Here is a 21003-nt window from a genome sequence, read left to right on the forward strand (position 1 = left end):
AAATCGGTTTTATGAATTTTAGCTGATTCTTTTTTAGTAAATTTCACATTTATATGTGTTACTTCACCTTGGTCCTTTCTCAATCAATAATTTTTTCCCCCGGAAACTATTCTTAAAACTTAATGTAGAGTTTTCTGTTTTTTATCATTCCTGCATTATCATCTTCCAAATTGGAAAGTCTTCAACCTGGTCCAGTGATTTTCACTGAAACATTGTGCAAATTTCAGCAATATTCTCTGACATTTTGCCCAGAATATGTAAAGTTATTATTAAGTATTTATAAAGAACTTAGAATTAGAAAGAGTATATTAGAAAGAGTTCTTTATAAAGAACATACAGGAAAAAAATTCCAACACCAAAGATAACATTAAATAATTTTAAATCATAGTGTGAAAACAATTTTAAATCATAGTGTAAAATTATATTATTGAAAGCCATTATAAATTAACAATTTTTATACTGGCCCTAACGTGTGCTAATAATGTGTTTTGTGTGTGGTTAACTTATTGAATAGGAAAGTAGTAGGTGAGTTAAGTCTAAGAAGGGTAAGGACTGCCCTGACCAGTGTGGTTCAGTTGATTGGGTGCCATACCACAAAATGAAAGGTGAAAGGTCACTAGGTTAATTCCAGGTTAGGGCACATGCCTGGTTTAAGGGTTCCATCCCCAGTTGGGGCATGAGAGACAACTGATAGATGTTTCTTTCCATTTGTTTCTCCCTCCTGTTCCGTCTCTCTAAAAATAAATAAATAAAATCTTTTAAAATATTTTAAAATGGTAGACTTGCAAACTTGTGCTAAGTAACAATTGTTTCTTATGACTGAATCAGCTGATTTCTTAAAGATAAAACTTAAAATTCAATCAGAAGGATTTTTCTTGAAAATGAACTGGAACTTGGCAGAAAACTTGATGTGAGAATGGAAGATGTTGATAAAAGTATGCCAAAGGCTGTAATCTGTTAGCACATTTATTGACTTAGTAAATACTTATTATATGCCCACTATGTATGAGGGACTATACTAAACAGTATGTATTAAACCAACTAAGACATTGCATTGTCTCTTCTCTGTCTTCAGGAGGCTTATCAATTAGTGGAAACACACACACACACACACACACACACACACACAAATAAAAAGTGCAGTTATTTATGGTTGATTTCTTTTTTATTGGATTTGTTGGTATGACGTTGGTTAATAAAATTTTACAGGTTTCAGGTGTACAATTATGTAATACATCATCTGTGTATTGTATTGTGTGTTTGAAAACCCAAGTCAATTCTCTGAAGAAAATTGAAACACTAATTTGAAAGAAATATATGGTAGATTTCTAAATAGAAGTATTTTCAGGCTAGACACAAATGCAAAAAAGAAGAAGAGGGAGCCCTGGCTGGTGTGGCTCAGTGAATTGAGAGCTGGCCTGGGAACCAAATGGTCACTGATTTGATTCCCAGTTGGGGCACATGCCTGGGTTGATGGCCAAGTCCCCAGTTGTGGGTGCGTGAGAGGCAACTACACATTGATCTTTCTCTCCTCTTTCTTTATCCCTTCCCCTCTCTCTAAAAATAAATTTAAAAGTATTTTTAAAAAAAAAAGAAGAGGGAAATCCACTTAGGCTGACCCTCATTAAGTCCAGGCGTATATGAAAAATAATTAGCATAAATTAATGCCAGTATTAAGTGCTGTGAATATTCAGGAACATGGATATATTATATAACTTGAGATAACCTTTAACTCACAATATATTTTATTCAGAAAATTTTGAGAATTCCATGCAGATTAAATTTCAGAGCCCCAGTATTTCTCTGTCTTAAGTCAATGAGAGGTAGATGGTCTCAGACTATCTGTAAATCCTTGAAATGGTACAGGACTGTGTGTGTATGAGCTTGAATATTTTTTGTGGGTGAAGAGTACATAGCTTGCATCAGAATACCAAGTTGGTTTATAATCCAAAAAAGTTACAATTTTTTGACTTTTCAAAATAATTTGGTAACCTTTAAATTTCATCACTGGAAGTTAAGCATTAATTTCAATAATTAATTTTAAGTTTTAAATATGGATGTTCTCAAGCTCAGAGTACATGGAATTGTAGTACTTGACAATTTCTAATAGATAAATGTATCTGTTATTCCTAAACTGTTTTCTCTAAGTCCTTAAATAGCAGAATTAGGCCATTGTTAATTTTACATTTTGACTTTTATACCTCTAGTTAAAGTAATAAGAAATCTATAGTCTGATTTACTGACCAGTAGATGTGGGGCCTAACAACCATTTACCTTCCATTGATATTTAAAGACAAAAAATAATAGTCATTTCCATACTTCTACCTTAAGAATAGTCTTACTGTACAGTAATAAGTTAATCCCAATATTGCATTGATTTATTGTTGGATGTTATATGTCTACTATTTTCTCTTTGCTTTTTTATATACTACTAGTTTGGTTATCTAAATGTTTTAAACTGAACCTTTGAATAAAGTTATGACAGAAGAATCTTTGTGATTGTGTTAATGTTCATTTTTATAATTAAGTCCCAACCATAGGCATGAGGCAATCAAAGGATAAAGTTATAAATGTTTCAAGAAACATTACTTAAACTGCAGTACACCTGGATTTGGGAACACAAAACAAAACAAAATTCAGTTTTTCATAGTGTTCTATTAATTTGGCTCACCATTAAAAATTACAATATTAGTTAGTCATGGAAACAATGCAGCAGTGCCCTGAAACAAGTAATAATTTTACTCAGGTTCTATGACTAAATCTGAATGCATGTTATGAAAAACTTGACAGCTATAGGTTTTTCTCCTTTTTAAATTATCTCTGGATCAGATAATGTGGCCTATATACGTGGGACCCAGCATGGCACAGCAAAACAGGACAGGCTGCTTATTTCAAATTATCAGTGTAATGGATGTCTAGAGTTTTGATTTAAATAGTCCTACAATGCTGATAAGGAAACTATCAGCGTCTTGGTCAAATCCATGGAGTAACCATGGGTCTTTTAAATTATACCTTTTTTGGAGTTCTCTGCCCCCTTCCTCCAGTCTTGGTTTACTGATTATTAGGAGTCCTCCATTCAGCTGTTTTCTAGGAACATTCATTTACTGATCCTGTGAATTCCTTTCACCTCTTAATTCAATAAATATGTTAATCCTTTTTTTCCCTCTTGGATCTGATGTCTTTTATTGCCTTTTTTTTGGTTTTGGTTTGTGCTCTTGATTTGGAGACTCACTTTCCAAATAGTTTCCTGAAACATAGTGCTTTCAGGTCAAATGTTGAATTTGTCCTAATACACAATTGCTGTTTTGGCTGGTGATAGAGTTATGGGTTAAACAACATTTTGATACAATTTTAATGACATTTCTCTATTGATTTCTAACTTCTAGAATTGCAGTAGAAAAGACTGATAGAATTCTAATAACCAATCTTTCATATATAATAGGATAATTTTTCTGGAAATTTTCTCTCTTTATTCTTGGTGTTCTGAAATGCCAATATGATGTTACTTACTGTGAGTATATTTTGTTTTTATTCATTTTATTGTCAGTCAGCCATTTTAAGCTGGAAATTAATGTGTTTTAGTTTTAGGAAAATCTCAGATTATATCTTTATCTTCATTTTTTGTGATCCTTCTTTTAAGGCTATTAATTGGTCTGATGCCGGCCCTCCTGGAAAAATATTGTTTTATCTATCTACAATCTATTATGTATTCCTCTCTTTTCACCTTTTTGTTTTGTCTGTTTCTGAGAGATTTCCCCAACTGTATCTTCTAACCCTTCTATGGATTTAAAAAAAGGAAGGAAGGAAGGGGAAAGATCTATTATTTAATTTCTCAGAACGTTTTTTTCTGAAAAATTGTATAACATTCTGCTCCTGTTTTAGAAACACACGGATATACTTTCATGTCTTGCTCCACCGAGAACATATATGAAAGTAAAAGTTCTTCCTTTCTGACTCCCTGACCATCTTGGTGGCTGCGCTTGGTAGGGGTCCGTCCCGCATCTCAGGCAGGAAGATGGTGGCCGCAAAGAAGATGAAAATGTCGCTGGAGTCGATAAACTCTAGGCTTCAACTTGTTATGAAAAGTGGAAAGTACGTGCTGGGGTACAAACAGACGCAGAAGATGATCAGGAAAGGCAAAGCCAAACTGGTCATCCTCGCCAACAACTGTTCGACCTTGAGGAAATCTGAAATTGAGTACTATGCCATGTTGGCCAAGACTTGTGTCCATCACTACTGTGGCAATAATATTGAGTTGGGCACAGCATGTGGAAAATACTACAGAGTATGCACACTGGCTATCATTGATCCGGGTGATTCTGATATCATTAGAAGCATGCCAGAACAGACTGGTGAAAAGTAAATCATGCAAAAATTTTCTTTAATAAAACTGTCCAGAGCTTGGTTTAAAAAAAAAAAAAAAAGAAAGAAAGTTAAAATTTTTTTTTCTTTTCCTTTACTTGACTTCAATTTTTCCATTCCTGGTGGTTTACATCTTTTTTTCCATGCACAAGCTATTTCTCAAAGGTTTGGGGATTCTTAGTTGTGTAATCCTACTCAAGATGGAAGCACTAAAAAGCTAATGAATGTTCTCTGCGTGGATAGAATTAATGGACTGGTAGTCCTCACAATTGTATGTTAATATGGATAACTTCCACTATATTGGGAAGAACCCAATGTCAGAACCCAAAGTCAGAACCTGAAGTTTTCTTTCTCCTGAGAGGGTTATTTGGATTGGAAAGAAATTGTGTAAAATCTTAACTAAGTATCATAAGCTTGATTGTCACCTTCCTAAAAGTCAAGAACAGGAACGACATTTCAAAATTCAGTGCACAGACTTTCCATTGCTGCACCACTGCACTCACCTGTGCCAGGTACACAACCAAGTCCAAATAATCTCTTCTGCTTCAGTGTCTCCAGAGAGTAAGCTTCTAGTATTCTACCTGGGCAGTCTCCTACATTCATGGGCTTGGGAGGATTAATATCTTCTATTCTATACCCTCCCTGTTAGTTACCTATTGCTCTATATGGTCTGAATTAATTTTTGTAGTTGTCTTTTAGCCTTAGTCACTTGGGTTTCAGCTTTCTCTTGTCCATGAAGTATCTACCATTCATTCCTTCTTTTTCATCTTCTAGAATTTTTAGACTCACTGTTATCTATTCTTCCTTGGTTTACCTTTTTTATTATTATTTTGTGGGATTTCAAAGACACAGATAAACGAGACTGTTGAATATGCCATGTTTAATTCAGACCTTTATTCTATAAAAATTTTAAAGAAAATGGAAGGAATTACATCATGTGCATTGCATAAATTTAGGCTTATCTAAATCCAGATTTTGCTTTTTTTTGGCGGGGTAGGGAATGAAGTCGGTGATGACTTGCTTTATGAGAGGTTTCTCTTTCTATTCCTCAATATTAATTATTAGATCATAATACATTTTTAAATTTTGGATTTTTTTGGTAATGTTTATGCAGTTGTAGGGCTGAGATTCCTATTCCATTGCTGGTTATCAACTGAGGACCAACTTTGGCATTTGAAGGCCTCTCTCTTGTCCTTGCTCATGGTCCCTATATCTCAGAACTAGCAACATCCCTAGTGCACTGAACTCTCCTCACACTGGGTATTCCTCTGACTGAACTTTCTGGTACTTCTCTCATGATTTCTTCATCTGCTCCTCTCTGATTCTTATGGCTTTCAAAGGCTCGTGTAATTCTCAACTTTTTCTATCTGACTTATTTCATTTAGCATGGTATTCTAAAGGGTCATTCATATTGTTGCAAATGGTATTTAATCTTTTTCTATGGCTGAGCAGTGTTCTATTGCATATATGTACCATATTGTCTTTATCCAATCATCTATTGAAGGACACAGGATGTTTCCATGTCTTGTATGCTGTGAATAATACTACAATGAATATAGGGCTGCATACAAGATCTGTCTGGAGAAAGTCCCGCCATTGTTAATATAATGAGAACAGTTTGTGCAACCTCAATGTAACCTGGAAGCCAAGGAAGTGGACTGGAAAGTGCATGCATGAACAATGAGGACTTCACTGTGCTAGTCAGTGGGTCAGTAGATGCCATTGAGCGAGCATGTGTACTATGTGGCCATAGTATTCAGAATGACTGAGTGAGTAGAGCAATGAATATGCACCAAATTTTGCATTAAGCTTGAACATTCCTCTGCAGAAACTATTTGGATGATTCAGAAGGCTGCAGTTATGGGCAACTGATAATTAGCAGCTTCATCACAACAATGCATCCTCTCATGCATCATGCCGTGTGCAGAGTTTTTTGATGAAATATAAAACCACCCAGGTGACTCAGCCCCCCTACATTTGGTGCCCTGTCACTTCTCACTTTTCCAAAACTAAAAATACCTTTGAAAGGGAAGAGATTTCAGACCATCGATAAGAACCAGGAAAATATGACAGGGCAGCTGATGGCGATTGGGAAAACTGTGTGAGCTCCCTAGGTGCCTACTGTGAAGGGGACTGAGACGTCATTGTCCTGCGTACAATGTTTCTTATGTCTTGTATCTTCTTCAGTAAATGTCTCTTTTTTATATTACATGGCTGGATACCTTATGGACAGACCTCATATATCTTTGTGATTATATATTTAAACAAGTTTCTGGTAGATACTCAAAGAGGAGTTTCAGAATCTTATGTTAACTGAATTTTTAACTTTATGAGGAACCGCCATAATGTTTTCCATAGCCGCTATACCAATTTACATATGCACCAGCAGTGGATGAGGGTTCTTTTTTCTCCACAACCTCTCCAGCACTTGTTATTTCTTATCTTGTTGATTATAGCCATTCTAATGGTGTGAGGTGGAGTCTCATTGTAGTTTTTATTTGCATTTCCCTAATAGCTAGTGAAGTTGAGCATATTTTTATCCATCTGTTGGCCATTTGTATGTCTCCTTGGGAGATTTGTCTATTCAGATCCTCTGGCCATTTTTAAATTAGATTGTTTGTATGATTTCACTCATGTAGTATACAAAACTGAAAGCAGCAAATGAACAAATAAAAAAACAAACAAAAACTCATAGACATAGACAACAGTATAGTGGTTACCAGAGGGAAAGGGGATAGAATGTGTAGTAAATGGTAAAAGGGATCGATTATATGGTGACAGAAGTTGGTGGGCACACAATGCAATATGAAGATATGCATCATAGAAATGTACACTTGAAACTATATAAACTTGTTAAACAATGTCACTTCAATGTATTTAACACATTTTTTTCATTAAATAAAGTTCATGTAATTACCATATGTTTTGCTCCATAAGATGCACCTTTTTTTCCCAAAAAAGGGGGGGGGGATGTCTTTGCCTTTTATGGAGCAAATATTGCATCACTGACCGTGATGTGTATTACCTCACCTGTCAGCGGTGGTGACAGCTGTTAGAAAAGGAAGTGGTGGGCCCATGTGAAATCCCTGAGGATGCTTAAATGTCCCACTTTACTGCTGAATCTCAGGGCATCTGGTCAGTATGAAGATAGTGAAGAAAGTGATATCAGCGATTGTGAGCAACTGAACTTCATAAATTCTGACACTAGCGGTGATGAGTTCTCAGGGTTCCCAGAACTAGAAGAGTACCTGAACCTTAAAGTCTCTCCTCATTTGTTAATGACAGTGATGATGGTTCTTAATACCGCTGTTGACTGCTGCTCACTTTACATGGTTGAAATATTATTTTGTTATATTTTATTAAATATTTTAGTACACCATTTGGTTCAGATATTTTTTTTCTTGTTTTCCTCCTCTAAATCTAGGTGTGTCTTATGGTCAGGTGCATCTTATAGTGCAAAAAAAATGGTATATTGGGTTTACCTAGATAATCCAGGATAATCTTATTTTTAAAATCAGAAGATTAGTAATGTCACCCCATTGGCAAAGTCCTTTCATAACGGCACACAGGTTAATGTTTTATTAAATAACCAGGCTATCGGAGTCTCAGTGGAAGAGCAATTTTGGAATTTTTTTCCTCACAGGGTATATAATCACATCTTACCCATATTCATTATGGAAACTTCCAGCCCTTCTAAAATAGGACATCTTTAGACTAGTTGCTCTCAAACTTTTGTGTATGTCAGAAACACCTAGAGAATTGATTCTTAAAGGAACTCAGGGCCTAACTTTCATATTTTTACCAAGTTCCCTGGTGATTTCCATATGTACAAAGTTTACTTACAGAGCTTTTTAAAATCCCAAAGCATAGTATTTACCTCAGACCAATTAAATCAGAATCTGTGGTGATAGTGATCCATGCATCAGTATATATTTTTTCTTATTTTTTTTATTGAGGTATAATTGACATACAATATCATATTAGTTTGAGGTGTACAACATAATGATTTGATATTTATATATATTGAAAAATTATTACCACAATAGTCTAGTTAACATCCATCACCATACAGTTAAATATTTTTTTCTTCTGATGAGAATTCTTAAGATTTACTCTCTTAGCAACTTTTAAATATGCAACATAGTATTGTTAACTATAGCCAATCATATTATACATATTACACCCCCATGACTTATTTATTTCATGACTAGACGTTGTACCTTTTGATTCCCTTGACCATTTTGCCCACTCCTAAACCCCCATGTTAGTTTACCAGCAATCTACTCTGTACCTTTGAGTGAACTTGTTTTGTATTTTATTTGAGATTCTATATACAAGTCAGATCATAAGGTATTTATCTTTCTCTGTCTGACTTATTTTACTTAACTCAATTCCCTAAAAGTCCATCCATGTTGTTGCAAGTGACAAGTTTTTGTTCTTTTTTATGGCTGAATAATATTCTGTTACACCCACACCCACACATTTTCATTATCCATTTATTCATTGATGGATATTTAGATTGTTTCCATATCTTGACTATTGTAAGTAATGCTACAGTGAAAATAGGTGTGCATACAACTTTTCAAGGTAATGTTTTTGTTTTCTATTTTTAATTTTTTGAGGAATGCCCATACTGTTTCCTACAGTGGCTACACCAGTTTACATTTCCACCAATAGTGCACAAGGTTTCCCTTTTCTTCACAACTTCACCAACACTTATTTTTTGTCTTTTTGATAATAACCATTCTAGTAGGTGTGAAATGATATTATATTGTGACTTTTATTTGTATTTCTCTGATGATTGATGATGTTGAGCATCTTTTGTGCCTACTGGCCATGTGTGTGTCATCTTTGGGAAAATGTCTATTCAGATTCTCTATCCATTTTTTAATTGGATTGCTTGTGGATAGAAGAAATGAAAGACATAGGAGATTATAATATGTGTAGGGACGTAATTAGGGCACAAAATAGCTGTTAATGGTGAGAGAATATTATATAAGAAGACATGGATTCTAAGCACCTTTAGATAATAGGTTTGGCCAGACTTGGTGACTACTTTTAAGTGGTGCTTGGGGAGAAGAAGGCTGGGCCATTTCTTTCATAAGAGAGAAAGGCTAGAATTACATATTTGGTCATCTGGTAAATAGAGATGATAATTGAATAAACAAGACAAGCTTACAGTGGTAAGAAAAGAGAGAAAATATAATTGTAGAGATAAAATCCTTGGAGAAATCTAGACTGTGGAGGTGGAAGCAGGCAAAGAAATTAAAAAGAAAGTAATAAAGAAGGAACATGGGTAGTTAGTGAACTAACATGTGATAGATGGCTACTGACAGCATGATTTGAGAATGAACACTGTCAAATGGCCATATGTTGAGGAGGATGCTGTCCAAATAAAATGCTATTGATAAAAGTTAAAGACCTCCATAGTACCAAAATCAAATACAGGGATGGTTCTACAATAATGTCCTTAGACAAGAACACCTATAATTCAAACTATTACTATTACTACTACTATTACTATTGAATTAGTAATAGTTTCCAGCCAAATTAAGCCTTATGAACAATCTAATGTCACTCTTTATATGTAAAGATTTTGATCAGGACCCGGTTGTGTTTGCACTTTGAAGTTAAATAAAAACAACAATCGAAAAAATGGTCTAAAATGTACTAGGAAAGGTAAAGAGGGAACTGTATAATTTTTTCATTTTAACTTATTTTTTTAGTGAATTTTTGCTGAGTATGTACTGATCTAGTTAGAAAAGCAAATAATAAAACCATTTAAAAATGTGAGGAGTAAAAGAATAAGTCATTATAATATTTTGGCAAGTGCAGAAGTAGATTATGGAGCAGGTTTTGTATTTCTGGAGATAGTTAAGAATAGACTGAAAATATATTGTCTCTTGTTTTATTTAGTAAGTAATCAATGCTCAGTTCATAAATGAAGCATTTTTAGACACTAAGTCTTGTCTGGACTCAACTCCTGAATGATAAAGCATCTTAGGTCAATTTAGTTGCACTTTTGAAATTGAATATGGTTTAAATTTCAAAATGTGTTTATCTACAAAATTATAATTGAAAGTCATTAAAGATTATTGAAGGGAGTTGACTATCATAAGAATCATAGGACTTTATATAAATTATTAACAGAGGTCAAGCAAATTGAGGTAGATACTTAAATTATTATAAGTTTTGCTAGAAATGTTTACACCAAAATGCTTTTGTTATTAAATATTAAAATATCAAAAACTTTACATTCCTGATGACTTTAGAGAAAGGAATGGACAGGGAGAGAGAGAGAGAAATAGTGATTTGTTGTTCCACTTATTTATGCATTCATTGGTTGATTCTTGTATGTGCCCTGACTGTGGTTTGAATCTATAACCTTGGTGTAGCAGGACAACACTCTAACCAGCTGAGATGCCTGGTCAGGGTCTAATTTCAAAAACTTTAGAGCTGAATATAACTATATATGAAATACATGTGTTAAATAGCCACTCACTTTTAGATTTTGCTTCATTAGACTGTAAAGCATTTTATCCCGTCATTACTTAAATTACACTCATGATTTTTACTGAAAACTCATTTTTGAAAGTGGCTCAATATAAGACCTTCACTATCAAAACTTATGACAAATTTTGATTTGAATCTCATGCTGCTCTTTTGCACTTTCCAATATTTATTGGATTTTAAAAATCTGTGAACAGCTTTTCCAAGCATATATAATTTACTGAGAGGCTTTTCATGAAAAAAAAAAAAAAAGGTATTTTACCCCTGAAATAAACTTTGTTAGCTTTCACAAAGCACTGAGCAAAAATCACTTGTGGTATGTTTCTGCTATATAAATTCAGCTTACACATATAATTGGAACAAAAGTTGTTACCACTGATGGGTTTTTAATGACAGAAAAAAAGAGATTCTATTGTTTCATAACGTATTTTAAATTGATCTTTGAATTTCATGGTGAGTTTGGTTCTTCTAGTCATATGTGACAATGCACAAAACAAACATAAATGAAATATCTTTAGTTCACTATTGGAAACAAACTATTTTGCTCTGTGACTTTAATTTAAAATTTTAGACTGAACTTTATTTTTAGTTTTTCTCAGTCATACTCAGCTTAATCAGGAACTCCTGTAACTTAGAATGGAAGAAATAGTTTGTATTCTATGTTTAACTATGAAGTCACTGTAGAAAAATGAAAACACTATTGAAATATGCTTTTAAAACTCAATTTCTACCTTGAATCTTTTCTTTCAACAACAAAAAGTTAAAAAAAAAGTTAGGTATGCCTTAAAAGTAATCATGGCCTAGTAGACCTAAGCTTTTACTTAAATATTTATTAGTTATTAATTATGAATGAGGAAAACAGAAATCTGTTGAAACTGAGGTATAATTCTGAAAATCTACTCAAAGTGCTGTTCTTAATAAGGAAATAATTAATGCCCAAGGCAAAACACTTGTAGTTTTATTATTTGGTACTTTAAATAATATTATAGTACTAGTAATAATAATAACAATTACTACTACTAAACCAATTATAACAAAAGGACAATTCTTGAAGCCACACTGCCAGTATGTAATCTCAAAATATATAAAAAATGATATCTTTGTTAACCAAAGGTTAAATTTAATATAATTAGTAATATTCATATTGTTTACTGCACCAGAGAAGGAAAACTCTGACTCCAAAAAACCTCCGCTGCCTTGCGGCATACCTCTTCAGGGGAAAGGCTAAGGGAGTAAACCCCGACAGAAAATCCGGAGCCGGAGTCCCTAAGGCGGTTTGACGTTGTAGTCAACACCGGCAACTCCTGCGGCGCACCTGAAGCCAAGCTGTATTGACTCCGTCTTTCCCTTGGACCCTTCAGCTGCGAAGAGAGGGGGGGTCTGCTGCATGGGCAACAGCAGACCCTCCATATCACCCTGCCCAGGCTCTGTAGCTTCAGCGTCATCGCAAGATGTCGATTCAACACGGGAGGAGAGAGATACCGTGTCACTCCCGAGTCGGACTGCACAGCCATTCTCGGCGGTGCAGATAGACTCTTAAGAAGCTACACCATCGTCTCTCGAGACGGACGGCTGCCGACGACGACGACTGCACCAGTGATCCAGGAACTAATTATTCATGGTGCAGAATTACTAAGACCAACATATCTATCTTTAAGCATCACAACCATTATTCTTCATTTTTCTTTCCATACTAACTTTAGACATTGCCCATAATTTCATGTAGCAAACAAAAGTTAAAAGGGTATGTTTCTGTTTTTAATTTTTTATTGCAGTCTAAATGGATATATGGATATTTTCCCTTTTCTCTATGCCTATTGGTAATATGCAATTACATTACAATAACACATTAAAAAAATAAAGCATTCCCTAGTTATAATAGTCAAATATACTTAGAATAATATTTTTATATTTCAGGCACAAGCTCTTCCAGTTCTAAAACTGAACATGCAACATGATATATCTATTTAAATTATATTTATACCTATAACGTGTAAAAAATTCTATCAGTAAATATTCCTGAAATCTGTTGGGAATCTTTCAAAAACATGATATAATATTTATTTTGTATTATGCAGTTATTCTCTTTTGTATTACCAAGTTAGTTCAACAAACTTGCCATTTCTTCCAGTGGAGGAAGATATTAAAGGATGATGGGAAGGTGTTAATTAAGAAAAATTGTTTAATAAAATTATTTAATTAAAAATTCTTGAAGTCACTAATTAGACTTTTTGTACTTAAACTATTTCTTTGAAGGAGAAAAACATTAGATGATATAATAAGAATAAAATAATCCTGATTATTTCTTTGAGTCTTGACATTGTAGTCCTTGTGTTGTTGAAAACAATGTTTATTTTGGTTTCAGTATAATATAGCAAAAGAAAAATATAAAAACACTTACAATGAGTCTTTTCAAGTTTCCAAGCATATAATTGAATTTTCTTGTAATATCAAGTAAGAAAGGTAGAAAAGAAATTTCAACAGTTATAAAATCTTGAAAAATGTGGTTAATAACAAAAGTGCTAACACACTCTTATTAAACAATGCAATAAAAGCTTACATGGAAATACAGCTGAAGTAGGAATAGATAGAAAAGTTTTTGTTATATATTTGAAAATGCCAAATATTTGAAACATGTTGCTTATACAAGAAATATACTTTCTTTAGAGAATTTACAGTTAAGTTTAACTATTAAGCTTTATTTTAGGCCAGATATTTTTAGTTCTGGTTTGCTTAGTAGACATTCTAAGGGGCCTTTTTTTTTTCTGAGAATTAAAGATATAAGGAATGGCTATGACAAATTCCTATGCGCATGTGTATGTGGAAATATGTCTGAAAAGGCATTTTTCTTAGTGACAACGTGATCTGAAGGTTTTACTATGTAGATGAAAGATATACAACTTATATGAATCTTCATTTCTCAAAGGAATGCATTTAAGTTTAAATAACTGTCAGAGTAAAATTTCAAACTTGTGTTTGATTTTTGTAACCAACTTTTTGGCTTCCTGGAAGTAGTCATTGGCAACAAAATATATTATTTTTAGAAGAAATATATTTTGTTTTATTCAGTCTACATTTTGAATTTTGTGTTTACTCATAGAAGCTGGTAAAACTGATTTCACTTTAAGTTACATCTAGTATTTTTAAAAAATCTTTAAAATTCTGCATCTGAGGTAGATTTGGCAATATATTTTATGTGGTTGGTCTGGGTTTACAAAACCCAAAGGCCCACATAACTCACACAAGGGACCTTCCTGGAGCACCCAGATCAGGTGATCAAGGAGACTATACCATGAGGTCCCACAGGACACCCACTACATAAGGCCATTTTACCAAGACTGAGAGTAATAGAAAATCTACCTAATACATAGGAACAAACCCAAAGAGGCAACCAAAATAAGGAGACAAAGAAACAGACCCCAAATGAAAATAGGAGAAATCTTCAGAAAAATAGCTAAATGAAATGGAGACAAGCAATTTACCAGATATAGAACTCAAAGAAATGGTTATAAGGATGCTCAAGAAACTTAGGACTTCAACAAAGAGAGAGAAAGCATAAAAAAGGACATAGAAACCATGAAAAAAACTAGTCAGAAATTAAGAATACATTATGTGAAATGATAAATACACTAGAAGAAATAAACAGTAGGTTAGATGAAACAAAGGATCAAACCAACACTTTGGAAGATGAGAAAGCAGAAAACACCAAATCAGAGCAGCAAAATGAAAAAATAAATAAATAATTGAGGATAGTTTAAGGACCTTTTGGACAATATGAAGCATAACAAGATCTGCATTATAGGAGTAGCAGAAGGAGAAGAGAGAGAGAGCAGAGAATGGAGAACTTATTTGAAGAAATAATGACTGAGAACTTTCCTAACCTGGTGAAGGAAAGAAAACACATAAGTCCAGGAAATACAGAGAGTCCCAAACAAGATGAACCCAAAGAGCCCCACACCAAGACACGTCATAATTGAAATGGCAAAGATTAAACACAAAAGATAATCTTAACAATAGTAAGAGAAAAACAGTTACCTACAAGGGAGCTCTCATAAAACTGTCAGCTGATTTCTCAACAGAAACACTTCAGGCCAGAAGGAATTGGCATGAAATAGTCAGTGATGAAAAGCAAGGACCTACACCAAGTCTAATTTACCTAGCCATGTTATCATTTAAAATTGAAGAAGTAAAGAGCTTCCCAGATAAGAAAAAGTTAAAGGAGTTCATTACCACCAAACCAGTATTACAAAAAATGTCAAAGCATCTTTTTGAAGAATTAGGAGGAGGGGCAGGAGAAAATAAAATAAATAAATAAATATTTATTTATTTATAGTTGAAAGAGTGAAATGGCAATAAATACATACCTATCAATACTCACTTTAAATGTTGTAAGGTAGCTGAATTGATAAGAAAACATGACATCTATATATACTGTCTATAAGAGACCTACCTCAGAAAGAAAGATGTACACAAACTAAAAGTATGGGGATGGAAAACATATTTCATGCAAATGAAAATTTTTTAGAAAGCTGAGGCAGAAATACTTATATCTGACAAAATAGACTTTAAAACAAAGGATATAATAATAGACAAATAAAGGCACTCCATAACGAAAAAGGGAGCAATCCAGCAAGAGACTATAACCTTTGTAAACATTTATATACCCAACATAGAGGATCTAAATATAGAAAGCAAATCTTGATGGCTATAAAGGGAGAAGTAGACAGTAATACAGTCATATTAGGGGATTTTTTTTATAGTTGTATTTTTTATTTTTATTTTTAAAATATATTTTATTGATTATGCTATTACGGTTGTGCCAGTTTTTCCCCCTTTGCCCATCTCCACCCAGTACCCCCATTCTCTCCAGAAATTCCCCTCCTTAGTTTATGTCCATGGGTCGTGCATATAAGTTCTTTGGCTTCTCCATTTCCTATACTATTCTTAACATCCTCCTTTGTATTTTTACCTACAAGTTATGCTTCTTAATCCCTGCACATTTTCTCCCATTCTCCCCCTTCCCTCTATCAACTGATAACTCTCCATATGGGATCTCCATATCTATGATTCTGTTCCTATTCTGGTTGTTGGCCTAGAATATTTTTTTAGATTCAGTTATTGATAGTTGTGAATTTGTTGCCATTTTATTGTTCATAGTTTTGATCTTCTTTTTCTTAAATAAGTCCCTTTAACATTTCATGTAATAATGGCTTGGTGGTGATGAACTCCTTTAACCTTACTTTGTCTGGTAAGTACTTTTTCTGCCTTTCCATTCTAAATGATAGGTTTGCTGTATAGAGTAATCTAGGTTATAAGTCCTTGCTTTTCATCACTTTTAATACATTTCTTCAGTCCCTTCTTGCTGGCAAAGTTTGTTTTGAGAAAAGTCAACTGACGATCATATGGGAACTCCTTTATAGGTAACTTTTCTCTTGCAGCTTTTAATATTCTATTGTCATCAATGGATAGATCCTCCAGACAGAAAATCAACTGGGAAACAGAAGACTTAAATGACATACTAGATCAGATGGATTTAGTGGATACCTTCAGAGTATTTCTCATGACATTATTTTTTTTCTGTTATATGACCTCAGGTAAGGGAAACTAGAGAAAAATAAGCAGGGACTTCCAGCCAAGATGGAGGCTTAGACAGACATGCTCTGTCTCCCTCTACAACTAGAAAGGAATACAACTACCTCAAAACAGAAGATAACCAGAAATTCCAGAAAATAAAACTACATGGAAGCCCAACATGTGAAGTTATAAACCAGCGGTGCTTGCCTGGACGGGTAGAAGGGGTGAGAAAACGTGGTGCTGTCTGTGGTAGCAGCGGGGACAGCGGCAGGACTGCGAGAAACATCAGGGGGAGCAATCCTGCTGCATTCAAGCCCCGGTAGCTCATGACCCAAACGTGGGGAAAGGCAGCCCCCCATTGCATCAGCCCAGAGGGCAGGAGGACAGATCCCAGTCTCCCAGCAGAGAATAATGGCAGGAATCCACCTTGGACCCCGACCCCCAAACAAAGTGCCACAAAATGGCGAAAAAGGTCGGGATTGCCACTGGTCACCAGGTAGTGACGAGTACACGGGGCTCCACCCCCAACAGCTTGCCCAGGAAGCAAAGCAAAACACAAATCTGTCATAATGAAGGAGACAATGATTGAAATCCTGGTGACACTGCTCACCAGGCAGCAGATGAAGAACTTGACAGACGAACAAATAAGAAACTTTTCAGAGGTTCAGTTCAGAGCTGTAGTCATAATATGGCTTACAGAATTAACAAAAGATTTGGAACAGGACAGGGAAGGAAAGAAAGCCACTTATACTGAAATGAACGAAAACACGTATGAGACAAGTGGTGAGGAAATAAAATCCAGAGATTAAATCAACAAACTGGAACATAGAGAAGGAACAGTCAACCAGTACAGAAAGAGGAAACGAAAAGTAAGGAAAGCGAGGAGAGGATCAGAAACCTCTGGGACGGCTATAAGAGACTGAACATTTGGATTATAGGATTGCCAGAAGGTGAAGAAGAAGAAGTAGAAATTGAAAAATTATGTGAAAAAATAATGAAGCAGAACTTCCCTAACTTGGGGAAGGAAATAGACTTACAGGTCCAGGAAGCACAGAGAGTTCCAGAAAAACTGGACCCAGGGAGAACCACTCCAAGACACATTATAATCAAATTGTCAAAAATTAAAGATAAAGAGAGAATCTTAAAAGCAGCAAGAGAGAAGAAAAGAATCATGTACAAAGGGGTCCCAATTAGACTATCAGCTGACTTCTCAAGGGAGACCCTGCAAGCAAGAAGGGACTGGCAAGAAATACTCAAAGTAATGAAAATAAAAAACCTACAGTCACGAATACTCTATCCAGCGAAACTGTCATTCAGAATAGAAGGGCAGAGAAAGTGCTTCCAGGACAAAATAAAACTGAAGGACTTCATTAGACCCAAACCAATATTATATGAGATGTTAAAGGGACTGGTTTAGAAGAAGGAGGATCAAAACTATGAACATTAAAATAAAAACTGCATCACAAGAACCAATGACAGAAGCTAGGGAATCAAAACAAAGGCAAACTAAATAGGCAACGGGAGTAGAAAAAGAACTATAGGTATGGGGAACATACTGGGGGGAGGTCAGCAGGGAAGGGGAAGGGGGAAAGGGAGGGAGACGGTACAGGAATTAAGAAGCATAGAAGAAGGGAATGGATTAGACAGGAAGAGGTTGAGAAAACTATATGCACAACCAATGGACATGGACTAAAAGGGGGGAACAACTAGAGGGAGGGGGGCCACTGGGTGGAGGGGAGCAGAGGGAAGGGAAATTGGGACAACTGTAACAGCATAATCAATAAAACATATTTAAAAAAAGAAAAACAAAAATAAGCAAAAAGGACTACATCAAGCTAAGAAGTTTTTGCATAGCAAAGGAAATCATCAAAAAAATGAAGAGACAATCCACTGAATTGGAGAATGTATTAGCCAATGATACATCTCAAAGGGTTAATATCCAAAATTTCTAAAGAACTTATGGGACTCAACACACACACAAAGAATCCAATTAAAAAATTGACAAAGGACCTGAATTGACCTTTTCCAAAGAGGACATACAGATGACCAACAGATGAACAGACATAAGAAAAGATGTTCATGAAAGAAATGCAAATTAAAACCACAATGAGATATCATTTCACATCCATCAGACTGACTGTCATCAATAAATCAGCAAAGAGCCTGGATGGACCTGGAGAGAATTATGCTAAGTGAAATAAGCCAGTCAGAGAAATTCCATATGATTCCACTTACATGTGGATTTCAATGAACAAAATAAGCAAGAAAAACAAAATAGAAACAGACTCATAGATTCAGAAAATAGACTGACAGCTGTTAAGAGGGGAGGGCATTGAGGACTGGGTTAAAAGGGCAAAGAGATTTAAAAAAAAAACCCTCATAGACACAGGCAACAAACAGTATGGTAATTAGTAAAGGGAAAGGGGGGTGGGGGACATAGAAGAAGATATAGAAAGAATAAAGAAGGTGAAGGGGGAATAAATGGTGCTAAAAGGAGACTTGACTTTGGATGGTGAACACACAATACAATATATAGAGGTTGTATGATAAAATTGTACAGCTGAAGCCTATGTAATTTTATTAACCAATGTCACCCCAATAAATTCAATAAAAGTTTTAAAAGTTAAAGAAAAATGGAGCTTATCAGGAGACCATGCTACTGAATTACCCCTGTACCACAGAAACAAAAAAGAGGTGCATTAGAAGGTTAAGAAGAGTGGCTACATTCTGACTTCATTGTCCCTCTCCTGTAGTTGCAGAATGCCACACCAAGAGAGCCCCTCTGGGCCTATACTTTTTCCAGTGGGAAAAAACAGCTGATGTTGGTGGGACATCCAGCTCCAACAGTGCTGTAGAACACTTTCCAGGAAATCCCACTCAGTATCACTCCACAGGAAACAGTGGGGGAATGAGCTAGGTTCAAACACGGAGTCAGAAAGGTAACCAGGGAACCAAGAAGGGCTTACAGAAACCAGCACTCACATCTTGGCAGGCTGCATTCCAGTTTGCAGCATCACCTGAGCAGAGATCCCAACGAGTGGCTCTACAGAGCCAAGCTGGTGGTTCCACATGACCAGGGAGTTCAGTTGGCAGTTCTGTCTGATTTGGGTCCTAGGCAGTGAACTGTACTGGCTTTCGAGCCCATTTTACATCCCTTCCTGAGAAGGTAAGTGCATTCACAGTCCTACCCAACTACTGAGTGTATAGCCTCTAGTCTAGTCCAACCAGAAAACCTGTCCAGAAGATATGTGGGCAGCTGTGTAACCCATCCTATAGCCCTGCTTGGCCACAGAACCAAGCCAGCAGCCCAGGCCAACTGTCAAGTATAAATTTTACCCTCTTTCTCCACAAAAGCAAAGAGTCTGAACAGTGACATTGGCAGCCGAGGTAGCCCAGCCTCTAGCCCAGACAAGCAGCAGAGTTCGAATTATAGTCCTGCCTATTCGCTGAACACAGTCTGCAACCTTGCCCAAGAAGAGAGCCCAGCCAGTGACCTCACCCAATCACAGAGCATAGTCTACAGCACCACCTGACATGGGAGCCTACACAGAGACCCCTCTAGACCTTGGAATATAGTCTCTGGCCCCACCCAACTGCCAGATAAAACTGGAGGCCAGTCTCATAAAGAAAGAGCAGCTAGTGACCTTGCAAAACAGCAGAGCACATCCAGTGGCCTACCTAATTTTAAAGCATAGCCTGTAGTCCTGCCTAACTTTACAGCCTGAGACCCTGTATGAATGTGAAGCCCTGCTTGTGAACCCCTAGCTATTTGTACCATCCGGGTCGGGAGCATAGTTTGAGACCTCACCTGACCAGAAACAATTATAGAGCCCATCCCATAGCCCTGCCCAACCACAGAGTTCTACCAGGGACACCACCCATCCTGAGAACACAACCTGTGATCTTACTTGAACAGAGGTGATTGCAGAGTTGAGCTAATGGCCCCACTTGACCAAAAAACACAGCCAGCAACCCTGCCTGATATGGGAGGTAACCCAGTGACCCTAATTGAAAGTTGAACTCATCCAGTAGGCCCATCCAACCATGGAACCCAGTCTGTTATATATCCCCTGACCTTAGAGTATCAGCAGTGGCCTTGCCTAACTGGAGATTGACATAGAAAGCTCCTCCTGTGCACAGATGCTACCAACTGTCCTGCCTAGTATCTCAAACTGAGGTGACTGTTGACAGTTTTTCCTTGCTGAAGTGAATTTATAAAGTCTGGAACAGAAGACTTCTTACTCAAATGCACAGATATCAATGCAAGGATTCAAGGATCATGGAGAGTCAAGTAAACATGGCATCACCAAACAACACTAAGAAAGCTCCAACAACTGACACTAAATAAATGGTGATCTATGTACTGTTTTGACAAAGAATTCATAATAATCCTCTTCAAAAAGTTTAATAAAAATAGCAGGGTGGTGGGAGGATGGAGGCAAGCAAGACAAGGGGAATAAAATCCTCAGTGGGTGAGTACTATTTGCGGCTCTCGGATCGCGCCCCTTGCCTTTTTTCTATCCACTCTATAGAGCTTGAGACCCCACTGAGACAGCA

General features: G+C 35.9%; 1 pseudogene; it reads left to right on the forward strand.

Moving 5' to 3' along the window:
- The first annotated feature begins 4015 nt into the window (after nucleotides 1-4015).
- On the forward strand, nucleotides 4016-4412 carry LOC150012859 (large ribosomal subunit protein eL30 pseudogene; annotated as a pseudogene).
- Nucleotides 4413-21003: the final 16591 nt, after the last annotated feature.

Source organism: Furipterus horrens, unplaced genomic scaffold, assembly GCF_987537825.1.
Source record: "Furipterus horrens unplaced genomic scaffold, mFurHor1.1.pri manual_scaffold_4, whole genome shotgun sequence".
In the NCBI taxonomy this organism is placed as follows: Eukaryota; Metazoa; Chordata; class Mammalia; order Chiroptera; family Furipteridae; genus Furipterus; species Furipterus horrens.